At 44.4% G+C, this 19638-nt stretch overlaps 1 long non-coding RNA gene and 1 pseudogene across 1 annotated transcript; both read left to right on the top strand.

The window, feature by feature from the left end:
• Positions 1-14552, top strand: part of LOC120843619 — a 64654-nt pseudogene extending 50102 nt beyond the window's left edge.
• Positions 14553-17916: 3364 nt separating this feature from the next.
• On the top strand, positions 17917-19614 carry LOC121837612. Its single transcript, XR_006078259.1, has 3 exons — positions 17917-17975; positions 18900-19260; positions 19486-19614. It is a non-coding gene; the product is annotated as an uncharacterized LOC121837612 (long non-coding RNA).
• The last annotated feature ends 24 nt before the right edge of the window (positions 19615-19638 follow it).

Below are 19638 nucleotides of genomic sequence, written 5' to 3'. Positions count from 1 at the left end.
TGCTCACGCATCGATGTTTCTAAACGTTGAAACATGTTCATGCATCGGTCTTTATAAATGATTTATTCGAGGATCCCGGGCCGATGAGTGTGTCTTTTGTTGAGAACTGAAAACAGCATGGTCGAGAAGGGCCTATTGCCAGAGCTAGTCGAGCAAAGATTCAGAGATTCGAAATCGATGCATGAGCATGTTTCAGCTGCAAGCAACAGAAATTGAAGGTTTCTTAACGGCTACTTTATGTACTGCTCTTGAAAATAAGAACAAATCTAGTCGCGTTTTGACGGTCAACATACGTTCATGCCTCTGCGGTATTGCGCATGCAATCGCGATTCAGGAAAACCGATACAACTAACTTTTCTACAATTTTCATCCACGCCTGGCAGCCAACGTGAGCCTTCAAATAACTGTTGCTGTTGAAAAATTGAGTCATTTTCAACCCTTCGAAATATCAATACTGAGATAAATTCACTTACAAAACGTTACAATGTGAAACAGCAATTACAAGGAGAAAACTTGCCCGCATCTTCCGAGCGTGCCTTACGTTCATCCACAAAACAGCGCTAAGTTCGGTGCGCACTCCATTCACAAAATGTTCCAAGCACAGTCGAGAGGATGGCGTTGGGGAAGACTCTTTTCGGTTTACGGACGCAACCCACTGCTGCCACAAATCGGGGTCATGTGGAAAAAGCCGCACTTGCCTTGCCGGATTCCATAGAAGCTACATAGGTCCTCAGACAGTATTCGACGCTTTCAGTCGTTATTCGTGCACTTTATAACCGAGCAACCGTCAACTTTATAACCGAGCGGGACTGTTGTCATCAAAGCCCGTGGCTCTATTTAAGTTTGGGATTTTAAAACCGGGAAGAAATTGCGAACGAATTTCGGGCAATCCGGACACCCAGCAGCGGCGGAGCCTTACATCCGGGACTTTCACTCCTTCTATTGCTCCCAGCGAGAGGGAAGCCGCTAGTAGCCGTTTCCCCATTTCTCTCTTGCTTTCAAAATGGCGCTACCCACAATAAAACGGTCTATAGACGAAAACGCGTCCCTAACGTTACGCAGCTGCGGTGGCGCTTCCGACGGCACTGCGCATGCGCGGACGCTTCACTTCGCACGAATGCGGTTTCTGGGCACGCGCAGTGCCCACACTTGGTGTGGGCACACGCGGGTATGCTTGTAAACAGCGTGCCAGTCTATAGGGGGATTGGTGAATGAAAGGAGCGGGCCGAGTCAGGGAGTGCACCCGACGCAGATAGAGGGCTTGACGAGCTCACTTGGCCAACCAGAAGCCGAATAGAATCTCCTAGCCATGAAAGCGAGAAACAGTTTTTGTAATTGCGTAAGGGTTAAATGCAGTAACTCCTCGTGGTTATGGTTCACTCAACGCTTCGGTTATGGTTATGCAAGAGATGTAAGAAACGAATGTGCCACTTGATTGCTGTTTTGCTCACATGGAGTATGACCGCTTCGACGACAGATTCACGGCGGTCGGCGCATGAACTATGTTAATTGTTCTGGTGGTCGCGCATGCTTCTTTTTATATTTTCTATATCTTCATGTATCTTTCACTGAGATGTTGCATAACCGTGACTGAAACATCATCTGCATCATACTTCCAGTCACCGAGAGTTACTCCGATGCACTTATTCGTTTTGATTCTTGCAACCGCCGCCGGGGTATTATGCTCGCCTTCTGGTTGCCGCATATTCGTTTGTGAAAATGCTCTAGAACACCCCCAGCCCACCTTCGGCTAATGGTGCTTCCTCGTTTGCTCCGTATGCATTCCAATGAATGGTTAAACTTCGTTTATATACGTCTTTGAAGCAGAAGACACATGATCGACAAAAAGGTGCCCCGCGCGGAAGTTTCCAGAGCCACTTGCGCGGATTCGGGGATATGGAGGCAAGGCTTTACGTCTCAACATTCACCCAAGTTGCTGTATAAACTGCAGCACAACACACATTTTTATTACACATGGCTTGAAACCCCATAATAGACAACTTTTTGCTGGTTGAAGAAAGATAATTTTGTTTCAGGTGCCAAGTGCTGTCTAAATGGTCCTCGATAAGAATCATTTTTGAGAGTTGAATAAACCTGTGTCATAAATTTCATCAATATTTCATAGTAGCATACCTGCTTATAATTACGCCTGTGTGGACGAAATCATCAAAGATATGTTTTGTGTGTATAGCCATCCATTTAGCAAATCGTAATTTATCGGGCAACATATTTCTGAGAACTTCTGATAATTTGTGCTAAATCTGTGGCTCCTTAGAGTTTGCAATATTGAAAGTCTACTGTAAGTCGCATTTAAGTTAATGGTTTAGATTTGTTGGCTTAATAGAATATGAACTTTTCTCCGCTGGCAGTGCATTAAAAGCAAAATAGTTCAGCAATGCATTTGCTCTAGTTTCGTGCACTGGCATAGGCTTGTGCAACTAAGTCAAACTAGCCTTAAAGGGAAGCTGAAGAAGTTTATAAGAAATCCAAGTTAGGATTGGACTTCCATATCATTTTCTCCCATGAATTCAGAAATTGTATTAAGCTGGGGCGAAAGTCAACGTGAACTGCATTTATTTTGAAAAATATGCTCAGCAATTGCAGAAGTGCATACAGTGAGTCTCTCTTCCACCTGTAATTTGTCTAAAGCGTCGTGACATCATTGTTGGCATCCGCAAGTCAGCCTATTGGTGAGCAAGGGGTATCGGACCCTGCCTATAAAATCACTTTTCCTAGTTTTTATTTCGGTTCTTGCTCTCTGAATTGTTCGGTGCAGTAATTTCCTACACTACCCCTTGTTTTTCTAGAGGCACCCCCTTAATTCGCAACGACTCCACTATTTTCAATGCCCCCCCCCCCCCGCCCCCTTAAAACTTTTGACCCCCCTCCCCCTAATTTCAATTCCTGGGGAAAGCACTGGTTCGTTGTGCTGCAACATGCTGGGCTACGTCGAAATTCTAATTAACGATTACGACACTCCTACCACCAAGATTAAGACTTAAGACACCATTTTAAGGTGCCCACAATAAAAAAATTTTGCCTTTTTGAATTCAAGGATTTTTTAGTTTTTCTTTAAACATGGTGCCCATGAAGTACCTCTTTGACTTGAAATACTATACCGTTTTGAAACTCAGGAAAAGAACTAGAATAAGATTTCCCACGCAAGTGTTAAATTAGAACGAAGTGAGCAAACTTTTTTCGTTAAGAGGTGCTCACCTGATATGCATCTATGGACTCAGGCATTGACCAGCATTGACTTATTTCTCCCAGAACTGAAGAGCTGGCTCTGTAAAAATAAAGTAATGTTCACCTTGATGCCCATATTTCTTACAGTTGGAATAGACAAACGATAATATTAAAAATTAGCATGTTTTCTGATGTGCAAACTTTACTGTCCAAGGCTGCTAGGAACAGTTTAAGACACTAGCGCTCAATCAAAACCGGTGTTTCTTTAAAGTAAAACCGTATTTAAAATTAGGAGTGACTTTTACGTTCAAAGTATATAATGCATGAAATGCAGTATTTAAGAGTTTTTTTTTATTATTTTGTTCATTATATTTTAAACTGAATGTTTGTATAGGCCACATGACGTTAGATCACGTGACATCAATTTTTCTGCCAAATTTAATGGGGAACTGAATTGCTCCATAGGTCACATGACATCAATTTTTCCGGTAAATTTAGCGGAGAACCTGAATTTGTCTGTAGGTTACATGACGGCTTGTCACGTGGAATCATTTTTCCCTCCAAATTTAGCAGCGGAACTGAATTGGTGCATAGGTCATGTGGCGTGTATTTTTCTGCTAAATGTATCGGCGAGCTTGAAATTGTCTTATGTACCGTGTCATCAATTCTCCTGAAAAATTTAGAGGGGAAACTGAACTTGTATAGAGGTTACGCAACAATTTTGTGCCCCCTAAAGTTAGCGGCAAATGCACGGACAGATGGACAACATTTCGGGATTGGAGGGTAACGTTAAAAAGCACTTAATCTTTAAAAAAAAAGGCTGCTCACCTGATGTGCATCTTTGGAAACAGACATTGACTAGTAATGACGTATACGCCTCGCAAGTGGGCTCATTTTCGTCGTCTTCGCATGAGAAAGGAAGTAGCGGTGACGTCAGAACGCCGAGCCCTGATTGGCTGATTGCGACCCCCTATCTGAGCGTCGTCTGCTCCTTTGCAACGTCGTCTGCTCGCAACGTCGTCTGTGTCGGTCTTACCTTTCTTGCGACTTTCGGAAGTCGAGCGAGCTCGACTTCACCTTTCAAAGAGGGCAGACGAAATAACTCAAGCGTTACGTTTTTTTTGTCTAACAACTAGCCGACGCGCATCAAGGAGGCAAGCCAAAGGACTCACTGGCGAGGAGTCCCGAGGCGCCGATGTTTGTTTGCTAAGAACCGAGGGTGAGGGTGGTGAGCGTCCGCAAGTTCCCTCCCAAATACTTTTTCCCTCCTTTCCGGCGTCGGCGGCTTGGCGCAGTTAACGTCGTCTGCTTTACGTCTGCTAGTCATAGCGATGGCTGCTTTTCCTTTCCTGCGTCTGTCGGAGATTCACCGCTTTTTCACCGGCGAGAGTCACCCTTGCCTCGGAAAACGAAAAGATGACAAGAGGAAGAGTCTAATTGAGGTCAGCGATCAAAGTATAAGACGGGAAGAATTCACAAGGGTCGCGCGGGCGTATTCCATTCATCACGCCAGCCGGTCGTGGGCAGACGGTCGCCGAGTCGGAGTGCCTGTTAGGCCTATCTGCCGTGCTCGCTTGGTCGTTGTCGGTGGAATCGTGGCCGCTGGAGCTTTTCCGGGGTGTTTGTGGATCCAGCGTTTTTGTTCATCGTGGTCTATTTCAAGTACTTTTTACTTATTTCTTGCTACTTGAAGTCTGGACGCGTGAGAAGCGCACGTACAAAAATAAACGCCCCTTGGCGTCGCGACCGCGACGCTGTCGGCCATGCTGATTTGATCGTAAGAAGTGCGTAAGACAGCTTCGGAGCTGTCGTAGGATTTCGTCGTAACCTGCGCAAAACACGAAAATTTCGTTTCGTAGTTACGAATTTGTTCTCAAGTTTTGTCTTACGCATATTTTTGCCGTAACATCGCTTTTGTGAACCTGGCCTCTGCACTTTCGAAAGTCGCAGGAAAGGTGAGACAGACGCAGACGACGTTGCGAGCAGACGACGTTACGAAGGAGTAGACGACGCTGAGATAGGGGGTCGCGATCAGCCAATCAGGGCTCGGCATTCTGACGTTGCCGCTACCCCCTGCGCAAGAAGCAGACGAACTTAATCTCCGCGTTTCTCCCGGGACTGAAGTGCTTTTTCAGTAATGCTTCCTGCACAAACAATTCTAGTGAAAGAACACAAGCCCCAAATTTTTCTTGCCATTCTCCTTCCCGCACTTTTTGTGCGTTTAATTTATTTCATCCCTTGGCAAATCCTAAAGATTTAGACGTGCTTATCCTACGTATTTTTGTTAGACCCAGTTCAAGTTGCAGAGACCTGGTTGAGTGGGTAAACCGGAGCATTCATTGTTCGTCGAGACACTTTTCCTTTCACCCCATTCTGTCCTTGAAAGCAGACACTCCTCTCCGTTGAAGACGGTTATTAAGGATCTTTCATAGATCATACACAGCAGGTTGGCATTGACAACACAAGCTCATGCCTTCACTCCAGGCATGGAATCAACACATGTCTGCAATCTGCGATGCCTGATCTATGAAAAGTTTCTGTTATACACCGGCTCGTACCATTCTATTGTTAAAAGAGCCATTGTTTTTTACATAGTTTCAGAGAACGATTTTTTTCTCATAATTACGATCAATTGATTAAATTAGATAATTAACGTATAAGGGAAGATTCACACAATGAATCGAATCACAATTTTCATCCGTGGATTGTTTGTAGCATTATTATCATGTTGGCTATACCTACCATTTGCACCTCGTCAGCGGACGCCCGTACTTTAAGGGCAGAGTGTCTTTTCAGGCGCAGTTTTTTGGAGGGTGAGTAACCGTAAAAGCGTTTACGGTAGAGTACCAACAGCACAGCAATATTTATGTTGTCGAGTTATCGCAAGAAAGATAGTGCACCACTGTGTTTTGTCCAATCGCTGTTTCATTTTTTTCGCGCCATTCTCATTTTCCACTCGTGAAGGAAGCTGCAAGGACTTGGCCCAGCTGACGCTCCGCAGTTTCTTGCACTCCTCCGGGTCGGTGTCAAGGAGCTCCTGTCGAAATTTCCCTAGCACGCTGCAATCTTTCCTGCACGTCCACTCAGCTTTCCGCCCAGCAATACCTTCCTTATGGCTGTATTGTGCTGAAGAGTGGTGCACAAGCAAGAAGTGCGTGAAGACATTTCCAAATACCTATCCTCGACCCCAGGATTTCATCGCTTTGACGCTGAAGCCTCCTGCAGCAGGACCGTACTTGTGTAATGTAGTTAGCAAAGCTAGTGGTGCTTCACGCTAAGCCTGTCACGATGCTTTGTCACGCTCGATATGGGACCGCGGAACACAATTCTTTTTCATGATAGTACCGTGATCGTAGTCGCAAACATCACTTCTGAGCTTGGAAAACGGTGCGACAGTGCGATGTAGGAGTTTTCTGGAATTGCAGGACTGCAAATAGCTTCAGTTTTCCTCACTGTCATCTGCTTGTCTCCTCCGTATGGATGTGCTTGGGAGACTGGCGTTCCGGGGACGTCTTGTCAAGTGATCAACCAATCTGCGGATAAGCTCGTCGTGTGAATCGGCCATGAGTGGACTGCACAGTCTGCACTCATTTAACATTTCTGTTGACGTTGCCTGCACGTGATGAAAGTGTGTCTCGCATATAATTCGATATTCTCGAAGGAACGAGAAAACTGCTTATTAATGTCGCGCATTGAGGTCCTTAACCCTTGATTTGTTATTTTGTCTGCAACTTTAAATCATAAGCTTTTTTGCTTGTCTGTTTTTTTGTGTTTTTTTTTTAATTTCGCGTACGGCTTAGGTTGCAACATGTCTTCACAATCGGTCGCCATCCTTAAAAGTGTGTTCAATAAAAAAATCTGTTACACCACCTCTGAGCACCACCGCAAACTACGCTCGGAGCAAGCCTGGGATGTCCCAAAAGAGCCAAGCGGCGAAGTATGGTGCGCGGATGAGCTACACTGATCCTAAGCGGTTAAGGGACGTCTTTAGGAAGACGAGCTAGGCTCGTCCAAAACGGTTGAGAAGTTAAGAAACACCAGCACCTTCCACGTCGATGAATCTTATGTAAACTGTAAAAAAAGATTGTGCGTCTACTTTCACGCACAACACTTGGAGAGCCAATCAGCGCAACTTATGGAGGCAGCTCAGCGAATGACAATGCCGAAACATATGTTTTGACCAAAAAACGCAGTCTGAGTTGTGACATTAAGCAATGCAAAACGTCACGCTTGCCTTGCCTAATGTCACAACTCAGACTTCGTTTTTTGGTCTAAAGATATGTTTCGGCATTGTCATTCACTGAGCTTCTCCCGTAAGTTGCGGTGATAGGCTCTCCGAGTGTTGTGCGGAAAAGCAGACGCCCAGTTATTTTTTTAAATGTAGCCTTGTATGATTATAAATGACAAGACTAGGTACAGAAAGTAAAAAGAAAGAGGAAGCCGGGACGTCATATCAGTTCATGTTCTTATTTTTTCGTCAGTTCTGTACAAAAAGGTTTTCATAGTAAAAATTACGGTTGTATTTTATCTACCCTTTCTTTCTTACGATCTCCTGCGTACCAACTCAACCAACGAGTTAATCCCCTCCCCCCCAACACACACACAACCCACAATAGATTTTTTTTCGATAAAGGATGCCTATTAACAACAGCTTCACCAGTGTATTCCGGAGCAAAGCTTTTTTCGAATCAGTCCGCCCTCCTCCCTAACCTCGTCGTCTTTTCCCCTCTTCTGTTTTCTCTTCTTTTTTTTTCTGAGTATCCCCCAATTTCCTTCCTCGTTTCGTCACCTTATTAATCACATCATTGCAACTAAGAAAGTTGTAAAATACCGCCAATAAACCTGGAGAACAAAACAACAGAAACTTGCTAAACAAGTGAAATTCAGAAGTGTGCTTGACTTGCATCGTAGTGCCGGTCTTAAAAAAACCAAATGTAAATTAAAAAAACAATTTTTAGCGTTGCTGTTCGAAAATATTTAAATGTATTAGAACTTCTTAGCATTTTTGGGAGGTAATTTATCAAATCATATAATGTACACTTTTTTATACACTTAAGAGTTTCCGATTTTTGATCAGTTTCTGTGTCTGTAGGATGAACTCAGTTCATTACATAAACACGTGAAAAAACGCGCTTCAAATTGTAGCTCTAATGCTAGTGTTTGCTTTTCTATCACTATACTATGTTCCTTGAAAATAAATACATTGATATATTAAAGGGGTATGAACGGCTCTTCAAAAGTATACAATCACTTCTTTTACACACTGAACAAGCCGTTCATGCAAAAAATTCGAAGGAAAATGTTTGAAGCATCGTTGTCCTTCGTTACGAAAACTGTAGCACTGCGTTGTAAAAATCATCCGGAAAACTCAAAGGCTGCTATAGTTTAGAAAAAGGCGATGATCAAATACCCCAAACCCTCTAACACTTAGCCTCTTAAAATAGAACGCGCCACAAACATGTTTGAGAAGCATCCGTAAAAGATATATATATATATATAGTATATATATATATATGTATATATATATTTATTTATATAAAAGTAAACGCCGCCGAGAGTCAAGCAAACTTGGGAGTATATATATATGCTAAAAGAAGATTTCTGGTCTATTTCATTATCCTCTTTTCACAGGCGTGCAATGCTAAAAACGATTACAGTTCTACTGTTAAGAGTCGGGAGCACACAAGGTTCGGCTATCATGACGGCGCGGGATATGCGATGACTCACGACGGTCCTGAGGAAATAAAGTGGAAGGTGAGAATTCCAGCGCTCTGTAATCCTACCATAGCATTCTTCACACAACATTGTGAGTAGCGCTGTCTGCTGCTTTCTTCCTTTGACCATTTCGCAAGAATAGGCAAAAAATAATGAAAAAAAAACGCAGCAAATTAGAGAAATACGCACTTAAGTTCTTGAAAAAATTGTATTACGGTAGAACAGGGGTGGCCAAGCTGCAGCTCCTGAAACGAATGCGGCTCTTTGCGTGTTAAAGTGCAGCTCGCGGCTCCATACCCTCCCCCCCCCCCCCCCCCTCGGTCTGCTTCCCGGTCACACGAGCACTTCTCCAAAAAGAGGAATGGAACGCGTTTTAGTTACGATTTGGTAGTCTTGTGCTACTTCTACCTTATAATACAGTTAGATTTCTTCTGACTCGGACTCCTCTGCACAAAAGTCCCCCCCCCCCCCCCCCCCCGCGGCTCTTGGTTTTGCTTGCGGCTCTTAGGCCAGGGCAGCCTGGCCACCCCTCTGTTAGAATATAGTTTTAATTATTATATGTTTGTATTTATTAATTTATCGATAAGGACACTTCAACATGGACACCACAAATCGGTTGAAAAACCATACCCTGTAAGAAAGCAGAAATAAGAGTAAAATATTTGCCGCAAATGTATGAAGCAATCACTTCTCAACAAAATTAATCGGAGCTAAAAACACAAATCGATCAATAACATATTTACTGTCTCCGAACCACCAAAGCGTACAAATTAATCAAACACACCTCGTATAATCTAAGTGACTAGAAATATGAGCCTGAAAACGTTGGAGGTTAAAATAATTGAGAATGAGTTTAGTATTAATTGAAAGCGACCGATCAAGTGAGCCTGATGGGGAATTATATACAATTGCATTAAATAATACAAGAAAAATATAAAAGGCGGAGATGAAAGCAAAACAACATAGACAGATAATAACACCATGCCACAAGTTTGGGAAAAAGAATGGAGAACTAAAAAGGTGTGGCAGCGTAAGGCTCAATCATACGGGAGTGTTTAAGGCGAGGCGAAAATGAAGATGACTGCGCGAGGAGACCCTCTCGGTTAGTAGTCATGTAAAAAATGCGTTGTAGAACGTAGACGAGCCCCAAAGTATGTGCAATAAGGCCTACTCTAAAATCGGTTCTTTTCTTTAGTAAGGTGGTGCTTGAAGGACGGGAATACTAAGAGGATTAAAAGTGTTACTCCGATTACAAAACAATTAAAAACCGTTATGTTAATCATATATGATTGAGGGGGGTACCAAACGCTCAACTCGTATTAAAGTTTCGGTCAAAATATTGAGATATCCTGTTGGGCTAAATCGAGACGGAGGAGAACAAAAATTATATATTGGTTACGCTTTGAGTGATCCAGCGAGCTATTATAGGATGACGAAAATGGTAAAGTATGATATTGAATTGGTATATTTAAATCGACATAAGCATCAATATATTTATAAAAAAACAGGTCCATGAACTTGGAGTCGAAAGTGTAGGAGTGTATAAAACACATTGTTTACTGGAGAAAATATAAATTCGATTAGGGGGGTTTATCTTAATAAGCCTAGGCACATATTTTAGTGAGGTTTTCTTTTAGAATAAATTATTCAGTTATGCTTGCAAAGATTTCGATTAGAACACAATCAACTGCAAAAAAAACGGCAGCGGGAACAAACACAAAATTCAAGAATATTAATATGTATGTCGAGACAATTAGAGGACCAAGGACCGAGCCCAGCGATGGGCCTGAGGAAGCAATATTGCTTTATGAATTACAAGAATTTATAACTGTATTAGGTCCCGCCGACAAACAATCATTAATTCAAAAAACAACTTGTAATGCATTTAGAAATGATTGAGTTTGTGCAACAGCTGATGGTGTACACGATCAAACGCTTTTAAAATGCCAAGAAAAGCAGCGTCAACCTGAGAATCAAAGTTGATTGAAATGTTAGATTAATGTACTATCGGGGAAAAATGAAATGCGAACAGAGGAGCGCGTGGCTCGCGGTACAGGCTGCGCCTCCTGAAAGTGAGCTTAGGAGCGAGGGTGCGTGGCCTACTCCGACGTGTTCACGCCCCTCCCTCTGCGCTCCCCAAGCTTCAGCAGAGCGCCTCTTAGTGCGCTGAAAGCTATCACCGCTATCTTTGCTGGCTCAGCGCGCGGGGTGCAAAGAAGCTCGCCGCACTCGCCGAGCAGGCAAAGATAGCGGTGACAACTTTCAGCACACTGAGAGGCGCACTGCCGAAGCTGGGGGAGCGCCAATCGAGGGGCGTGAACACATCGAAGTAGGCCACGCTAGGGTGCCTTCATGTGCGCTTTGCTTAAGGTGGAGACATCTGGCCATTTTGTTCCCACTTTTACATTTATTTTTTGTTCAGAAGCGCGTGAAAGAGCGTGTGCCTGCACGCGTTTGTGGCGCTGACTGTGCTATGGCGACATTTTGTTTTCGTCGATTTCTTTGTATTTTCCCCGTGAGCGCGTGCTGTCGGCATCGGGTACTACAAAGAGTGGCATCACTCTAAACAGAAGGTCATTGAGGCACCCTAGGCCACGCACCCTCGCCCCTAGGCTCACTTCCAGGCGGCGCAGCCTGTACCGCGAGCCACGTGCTCCTCTGTTCGCATTTCATTTTTCCCCGATAGTAGTAGCCTGCGAGTAGAGTGACCCACAAATGCCCCTTGAAAAGTCCGTGTTGGTGCCTGAGATGAATGTTTCCCTCTGTAGCGGACAAGCAAACTGGGGTGGTAGAGAAAGAAGAAGCGACACGCCGGCAAGGCGGCTCGAGACAGAACACTCCGACGGGACAGGTCTGCGATGTACATTGGATGTAGATTATTCATATTGTAAATAGTCTCCGCTGTAAATAAATTGAAGAGACCTCTGGTTACTTCAAGTTATTTACAGCGCAGACTATTTACAATATGAAATATCTACATCCAATATACATCGCAGACCTGTCCCGTCGGTGTGTTCTGTCTCGAGCCGCCTTGCCCGCGTGTCGCTTCTTCTTTCTCTACCACGCCCGTTTGCTTGTCCGCTACACCTCTAAGAACCATATGCCATTTGAATCAGTGTGGTCAAGCATGTTAGAAACAATTATTGTAGTGAATGTAGGCTTGTAGTTTAATAAAGGAGTTTCGATCACTTCACCTACAAAATACAGGAGGACACTTAAGGTTCCTTACGTGTAGGAACACTTTTGCATACCTACTCGCAGCGCATTACTACATGCAGTAGGCCACGCTCCTACGCGGCGCGACATGGCTGAAAGCAGAGCGTAAACACGTGATACAGTAGGGCACAGGAAGCGGGAATATCCCGCTCTCCCTCCATTCCTCTCTCCGGGCCTCCGGCCACGCCTACCACATGGCCCGAAAAGAGGGAGACGGGGTTGGCCACGCACGCGGGACCCTCTCCCTTTTATTGGCATGTGGGCTGCAGCTTCAGGAGGACAGCTTTTTTGAGGGGTGGGCTTCCTTGGAGCTATGAGGCGACGCAGTCAATGGGATTGTATTGCTCATTTCGCTCAGCCGGACTTTAACTGCCTTTTTTCGCGTTTTCAGACAGCGCCGGCTGCGCGTCACGGGACAATCAATGGTTTCGGATTAAAAGTGAAGCTATTTCGCCAACCTTGCAGTTTGTAGGAGCTTAAAAAGCTCGCCCTGATTGTAAAAAAAAGATTGCGACCACAATTATACTTTACGCAATCTTAGTCTTTTGGCAAGTAGCATGGAATTAATTTCATCATTGCCTGCTACAGAAGAAATTTTCGGATTTTCGGGTGGTTGCAAATCTCCGGACAAGTTTATTACAACATATTTTTCTGGAGCAGGCCATTAGATAGAAATTAAGGCTGGGATCCCTTACGTTGCAGAAAACACTGCAAAATTGAACTTTAAAGGGATACTACAACGAAATTTCGGTCCCCATTTCTTGGTCTGTATGTGTTCAAACGAGCAGTATCACATAGAACACACCCATATCTTGTTAAAACAAAGGCACGAAAAGGAATTTTAAAACGAATAAACTATTAGTGAAAAGCACCTGGTGGATGTCGCTAACGCCTCGTTTGTAATGCCCGTCTAGGAACCTTGACAGCTATTGACGGTAACTGTCTCGCCTCCGGCCACGACGAGAAACGAGGGGAAAGAGGAACTTCCCCCTTCTCGAGAATTTTTTTTGTGTGCCCCAGAAGTCGCTATTATCCCCCTATGAGATTATAAAATATTAAACCGTCGCAAAAAATTGTTAACAGAAGCAGCCGCTTCTATGGCTGGAACGACTAGGCCATCCTCTTGACGTCAACCACGCCGTAGCTATTCTCGTCGCGAGACAAACTACGTCACGATTGTGTTGGATGTCACATGTTCTCTGCTGGGTGTTCTCCGAGAGCTTTCCGGAGTGGGTTGTTTATAACGAGAAGTACAGCCACCAGGCTCCAAACAAGAACGCGCAATTGTCATGTACGGGTAGTGTGGGCCATATTCAACCTATTTTTGAACACGACGGGTATATTTCAAGTTTCGTTGAAATATCTCTTTAAAAGTATGACTTCCAAATTCAGACAGTATAGTTCCTGCTGTGTCGGATAACTTGCTATCATTTAATAGCGCGTAATTAACTATGTACATAAATTATTTAATCTTTCTGTCCGACCTATTGGAAAGGCTAGTGCCGTAGTAGAAGCTTTTAGTTACAGGGATTTCACGTTTGTATTAAACTTGACTTGTATGGTGCCATTCCAGGAAACTGTCACGCTTTTATGCTTTATTATTTCTTTCTAGATGTCAATAACAATATTTAGCGCATCCGAGTTTGCCACCGGGTAGAGTAAGACGCTTTAATATTTTGTGGCGCATTGCTAATTTATTAACATCACTGCAGTTGTTACCACACGTGCCGTCGACATTTCTTCGTATTTTCTTGCCTGCCTTCCTTCCTGCCTCTCAAATAACGTTAATCATTCTGGTTTTATACTTAAAGAGAACGCATTTAAACCATCCTTTGTCTCTACCGTACATATTACTTGAAACTATTTTCGATGACAGGTTAAAAAGGACTTAGATGCTTCGCTTCAAGCATGAGAATTCTGGCTTCTGTAGCACTTCGTCGCCAGCTCAGTGAAAGCCCGGTAGAAGGCAACTAGCGCGTACTGGCGGCGAAGCATCTACTGGGTTCTTATCCTGTTGCCGACTGCAAGGTTTCTTTATGTGCGACTTTAAATCTGCGGGAAAAAATATACAAAAATTTTGTGACTAATATATGCTCTGATTCAACGAATCATTTATTGTAATGATCAAGCTTGGTAAACATGCGACACATAACAGCAACAAATACATAGCCTCCTTCGAGTGCATGCATTCATTTTACAGTTTTGATATTTGACTGGATCCACAGATCTGCAAAGCAACAAGAACATTTCCAACTATCACATTTGGTGTGGCTTTCTTTGACATGGAATTTGAAGACACCACCGAATCATGCAAGCAAAGTCAATACGGCCATTTCACCTATGCTGCCGGTTACTGGCGTGTTCATAATGTGGCAACTTACTTCAAAAGCGTTGTGAAGCAGCCAGATTTCATACAGTCCGGTCCAGCTTGCTAAGCAGCGCGGGGTGTTTGGTGACAGTTTGAAATCTGAATAAAAAACATTTCCTCCGCTGTTGCCGATCTTCTGTGGGCGACTTTTACTTTAGTGGGGCAACGGTTCAGACCGAAAGTGCTTCCTCATTAGGGTGGAGCAAGAGGTAAGTGTGTTCCGCGAACCCCTTAGTTCAAAAGATGTTCGACCCGTCAGCGACGTCTTAATTTTTCGTTTAGTTTTAACGAGCGGGGGATGAAAGCTAATCCTGAGAAATTGATTTATACTACTAAATGCTTATTTTAATACAAAACACTTCCCTATTCGCTGGAATATATTTTAGAAGAAGAAACTTAATTCATCGAAGGTGTTTGTTACAAAAAATCGGTGTACAATCTTAGTTTGATATAAGCCTAAAATAACTTAGTTTGTTTATTAGTTTCGTCCAGACATGTACACGTTACTCAAAAAAGTAATTAGGTGAAGTTATTGAGTATTGGCCTTAAAAGTAATTCGAGTAGAGTAGAAATTACTTAAATGGAAAGTAATTAAGAAAATGACCAATTACCGTAAAAAGTAGCGAATTACTTTTGAAGTTACTTTATATGTTTTTTTATGGTAACAAGTAACTATATAGGTTTTAATCTGTTAGCGAAATTTTGCTGTCCAAATACGAATCGGCTTGTTCTTCCACAGAGATGCTTTAATAGCTGGTTCTGCTACTGCGTGCCCAATTGTTTTGTACTCCTTTTTTGTTTTTTTGGTCAATGAAGTTCTGCGAATGTATCAATTCTACTTTGAGGTTTAGCACTGCCTGAGCTTGATTTTTTAGAGAGTGTTTGCTTGTTGACAGTGTTGCGTAAAGAAAATCTAAAAGTACTTGAAGTAAAGTACAAAGTAAATTATAATTTAAGTACAAGCAAAGTCATAAGTACACCGGGTTCAATGTACTTGATATAATGTACTATTAATACAATACAGTTTAAGGTAAAGTACAAGTCGTTATGACATACACTTTCATGATGCACTTTCATTCCCTATACAGTGTTGTTATTTTTTTAACTGGTATGCACTGCACCAGGGGTAATTGGAGGTGCATCAGTTCTTTTTACGCAAACGGCAGCAAATATTATACAAAGTCAAATCGCCACAGAGTAGTTGTTTTACTCTCGCTGACGAGCTATTTGACACAATGAACTTATAAGCCATTTGTGTCGGTCTTATAGCCGCCGTTACTTCACTAGGGGAAATGACCAGATAACGTCTGGGAAAAGCGCGTTCTCACATGGCGATACGCCATTTTTTGTTTTCAAAGTCGGGGACTGTACATTGGTGTCAGTAGTTTTACATAAAGTACGTGAAAAAAATACTTTAGTAAAGTGTAAGTGCATGCTCACATAATTTACTTCAAGTAAAGTACAAGTTTTCAAAACAGTGGTACTTTAAGTACCATGTACTTAGAGTACTTCTCAACACAGCTTGTTTATTATTTTTTATATAAAAAAACGTTGGCGGAATTACTAAGATTTTACGAACGATCTTAAATCTTTGAAGATCTGCATATTTTGAATTTTGGCAGGAAAGACACACGAAAAGGTCACCTTCGCGTTGCCTTTTAGCGCGCGATTGTTTGAGTACAGCACAAACTACGGGAGCACCAGATGAGCTTCAGAGCAGTTGGTGCATTTTGTTCTGTCCTTTGAGTGAGGACGTTGGGGAGAAGAGAGGACCAGCCCTTTCTTCAAGTAAGTCAAGTCTTCTTGAGCTTCGGGACACAAAGAATCCCCAGTCTTCGGCGCTAATCCCACAGTTACTCGGCCTCTCTTGCGTCCTGTCTGTTCGCTCCCCGCGCCTTGTAGTAGTGTTGCTGCCAGACTTGTACACGTTACTGAAAAATAGTAAGGAATTACATTTACAATTTACTCAAGGCTAAATTGTAATTTATTATGATTAAAATTACTTTGCCATAAAAGTAACTGACCGTTACTCCAAAAAGTAATCCGTTACTTTCGTGGCGTTACTTTCAACATTATTGCCCTCAAGGAAGAAACAAAGGGAAGGGGGTTATTCAAGCTCTTACCGCCGAATTCATAGATCCCACTTCACTCGAACTTAACTTCCAACGCCCTTGAGTGGGTTTCATTACGTTTCATAAATCCCCCTTCACTCGAAACGCTCCCTCGCCTCGCACTTCACTCGGACTTTTCTCGAAAAAATTCAAGTGAGCGGTGGCATCGCCCTTCAACTACACTCGAGCCTCCCTTCATCGCAAAAGATGGCGGGTTACCCGGGTTATCGGAGTGATGCCGCTCGCAGGATCGCGTCTTTTGAGTTCGCTACTCGTGCGTGCGACCTTGTGTTCGGCGTTATGTACCCGCTCGGTCCGTCGGTGCCACGGCGTAATCTATCGGACCGCCTGAACTCGATGGAGCTGTACAGTGACCGCCAGTTCCTCGCGAGATATCGCTTTACGAAGACGACGGTGAGGGAACTCCTGACGCTGCTGCCTCTCCAGCAAACCGGCGACAACCGAGGACTGCCGCTCACCCCCCTGCTCCAGTTGCTGGTCACCCTTCGCTTTTACGGCGCCGGGACCTTCCAGATGGTAGCGGGAGACCTCGTGCATGTCTCCCAGCCGACTGTCTGCCGCACAGTGAGGACGGTGACGACGCTCATCGCGAGGGTGCTCTTCCGAAGGCTGGTGCACTTCCCGGCTGCGTCGGAGTACCACGGCGTTATGCGCGACTTCTACGCAATGGGGCAGTTTCCTGGCGTCACGAGTTGCATCGACTGCACCCACGTGCGCATCAGAAGCCCCGGCGGAGATGATGCGGAAGTTTATCGCAATAGGAAAGGAGTCTTCTCCCTGAACGTCCAGGTGAGCTCATATTTCTTATACCCCCTTTATTGACGTAGCTTGCCTACTAAACTGCCAGGCTGGGAAGCATGGGTAATGCTCACGCAAAACGATTTCAGCTGTTCAACCCGATCATTGTAAAACATAGGGAAACCCTTTCATCAGCTGTGTTGTTGCTGCTTATTGTACACCTCTGGGCCCGCTCGAAATAGCCATTGCACAGCCTATACCTAGCTTGCATATGCGACGTTATTTACGGGCAACAGGCACGTAGCCACCCCCCGGGGGGGGGGGGGGGGCAGTTGTTTCACTTGTTTTCGAGCATAAGCCAACTGGCCCAAATTGCCGTATTATTGCAATGTTATATACCTGCAGGCCATCACCGGCCCACAGCTACAGTTCTTTGATGTTGTGGCAAGTTGGCCAGGATCTGTGCACGACAGCCGCATCTTTGATGGCAGTCGTGCGCGTGCCCTTTACGAGGAGAGCAGAGTGCCCGGCGTCCTGCAGGGGGATGTGGGCTATGCCTGTCTCCCTTTCCTGATGACGCCGCTCGCAAACCCTGGAGCGGCAAATAGTCCCGGAGGGAGGTAAGCCAAATCATCGGCAGAAGTATAAGATTTGTTTTGGTACTGCACTGACAACATCACTAATGTCTGTAATAGCAGGCAGTCATTGCCGGTGACAAACAGTTCTTCAAGCGTTTCATGGACAGATCACTTCGCCGATATCCAATGTTCTTTCCTACCTTGCCGAACCCTTGGCGGTTTCGACAAGGCTTGGTGCAAGCTCGAACTTGAGATTATTTTAGCACCGAGATGTTTCAATGGCGCCCTGTTATGGTTTCCATCCGTGACGTCACGAGTGGGATTTGCCTCGACGTGACGTCACCAGTTGTTATCCTGTCTACTTACCATCAGGTGCGACGACGACTTCGGTGGTGTGTTTAAAAAGCCCAGTGGAAGCTAGGAGTCATTGCAATCCGAAAGTAACACCGTCAAAGCTGACAATCTGACAATGCTCATATGCCCACGGTTTGGCCAATCGTCGAAAGCTGACCGCAGCGGCGCTTTTGGTCGCGCACATCGCTAATGAACCATTTCCCCTAGCAGAGCGGAGCAAAGCGAGGTGTGATCGTGTGGTCTGTTTAAGACATAGCTTGCCCCGCCGTCGGTGGTTCATTCACTAAAAAGTAAATTCAGTCTAATTTTTCTTTTTCAGCATTAGGCAAATGAAAAAAAAATCATAAGATTTGACGACCGCGACCACTAAATTCAATCCACCTAGCAGAAGAAAACGTTTGTCGACGAAATGTCGCAAGAACGAAAAAGTTTCCAAGAGATGTCAACAGTATCATGAAGCCGTGCGTGCACGAAAAGTTGTCAATAAAACATATCTAACCTCGACAAAAGAATGTCAACCTGTTATTTCCATACTGAAAAAGAAAATACAGTGATTGCAAGTATGTTCCCAGATGCCTAAAAATCGATCACATGCCTTATAATTTGATTTAGGTACAACAAGGCCCAGATCCGAACGAGGAACTCCGTCGAGAGGGCCTTTGGGGTCTGGAAGAGACGATTTCCCTGTTTGGATATGCGGCTCCAGCACAAGACTCGCCACTCATGCAGCATCATCACCGCGTGTGCGGCTTTGCATAATCTGGGACGTGCAAGAAATGAGCCCCTACCTCCTCCTCCACCCCCGCCACCAAGTCCCAGGGCACGGAATGCCAGAAGGCGGCGGCAGCCACACCTGCCACCGATTCTCCCGGAGGACTCTCCTTCGGGTCTGCGTATCCGGCAGAACATCATTCTGCTGAGCTTTACGTGAGCTGCACGTAGGCTCAAGAGGCCCATCACACAGGCCATGAAGGTGAGGAGTCGTACTTCCAAGTGTGTGATACTTCAGTTTGACTTTAAAAGTGAACCATCAGTAAAGCAGGCATAGCAGTTTGAACATGATTTATTGTGCAGCCTTCTGGCTCAGCTCCTGCAGCAGTATGTTTTCCTTGATACACAGGAGCTTCATCTCCATTTCGTGAATGGCATTTCTTTTTTTCAGCTCGTCCTCGCGCAATTTAATTTCCATTTCATGCAGCGCAGCTCTCTTGCTGAGTGCGTCGCGGTGGTCCTGTTCAAGGAAGTTGCAGCGCAGGGCATGCTCCTGCTGGACAAAGGCCATCCTCATATCGTTTTCCTCTGCGAGGCTCCTTTCCAGCAGCGCCATACGTCCTCCAACCTGGCGGGCACC

Source organism: Ixodes scapularis, unplaced genomic scaffold (assembly GCF_016920785.2).
Source record: "Ixodes scapularis isolate PalLabHiFi unplaced genomic scaffold, ASM1692078v2 PGA_scaffold4__175_contigs__length_147842914, whole genome shotgun sequence".
Taxonomy (NCBI): Eukaryota; Metazoa; Arthropoda; class Arachnida; order Ixodida; family Ixodidae; genus Ixodes; species Ixodes scapularis.
This window is presented reverse-complemented; position numbering and strand designations above follow the sequence as displayed.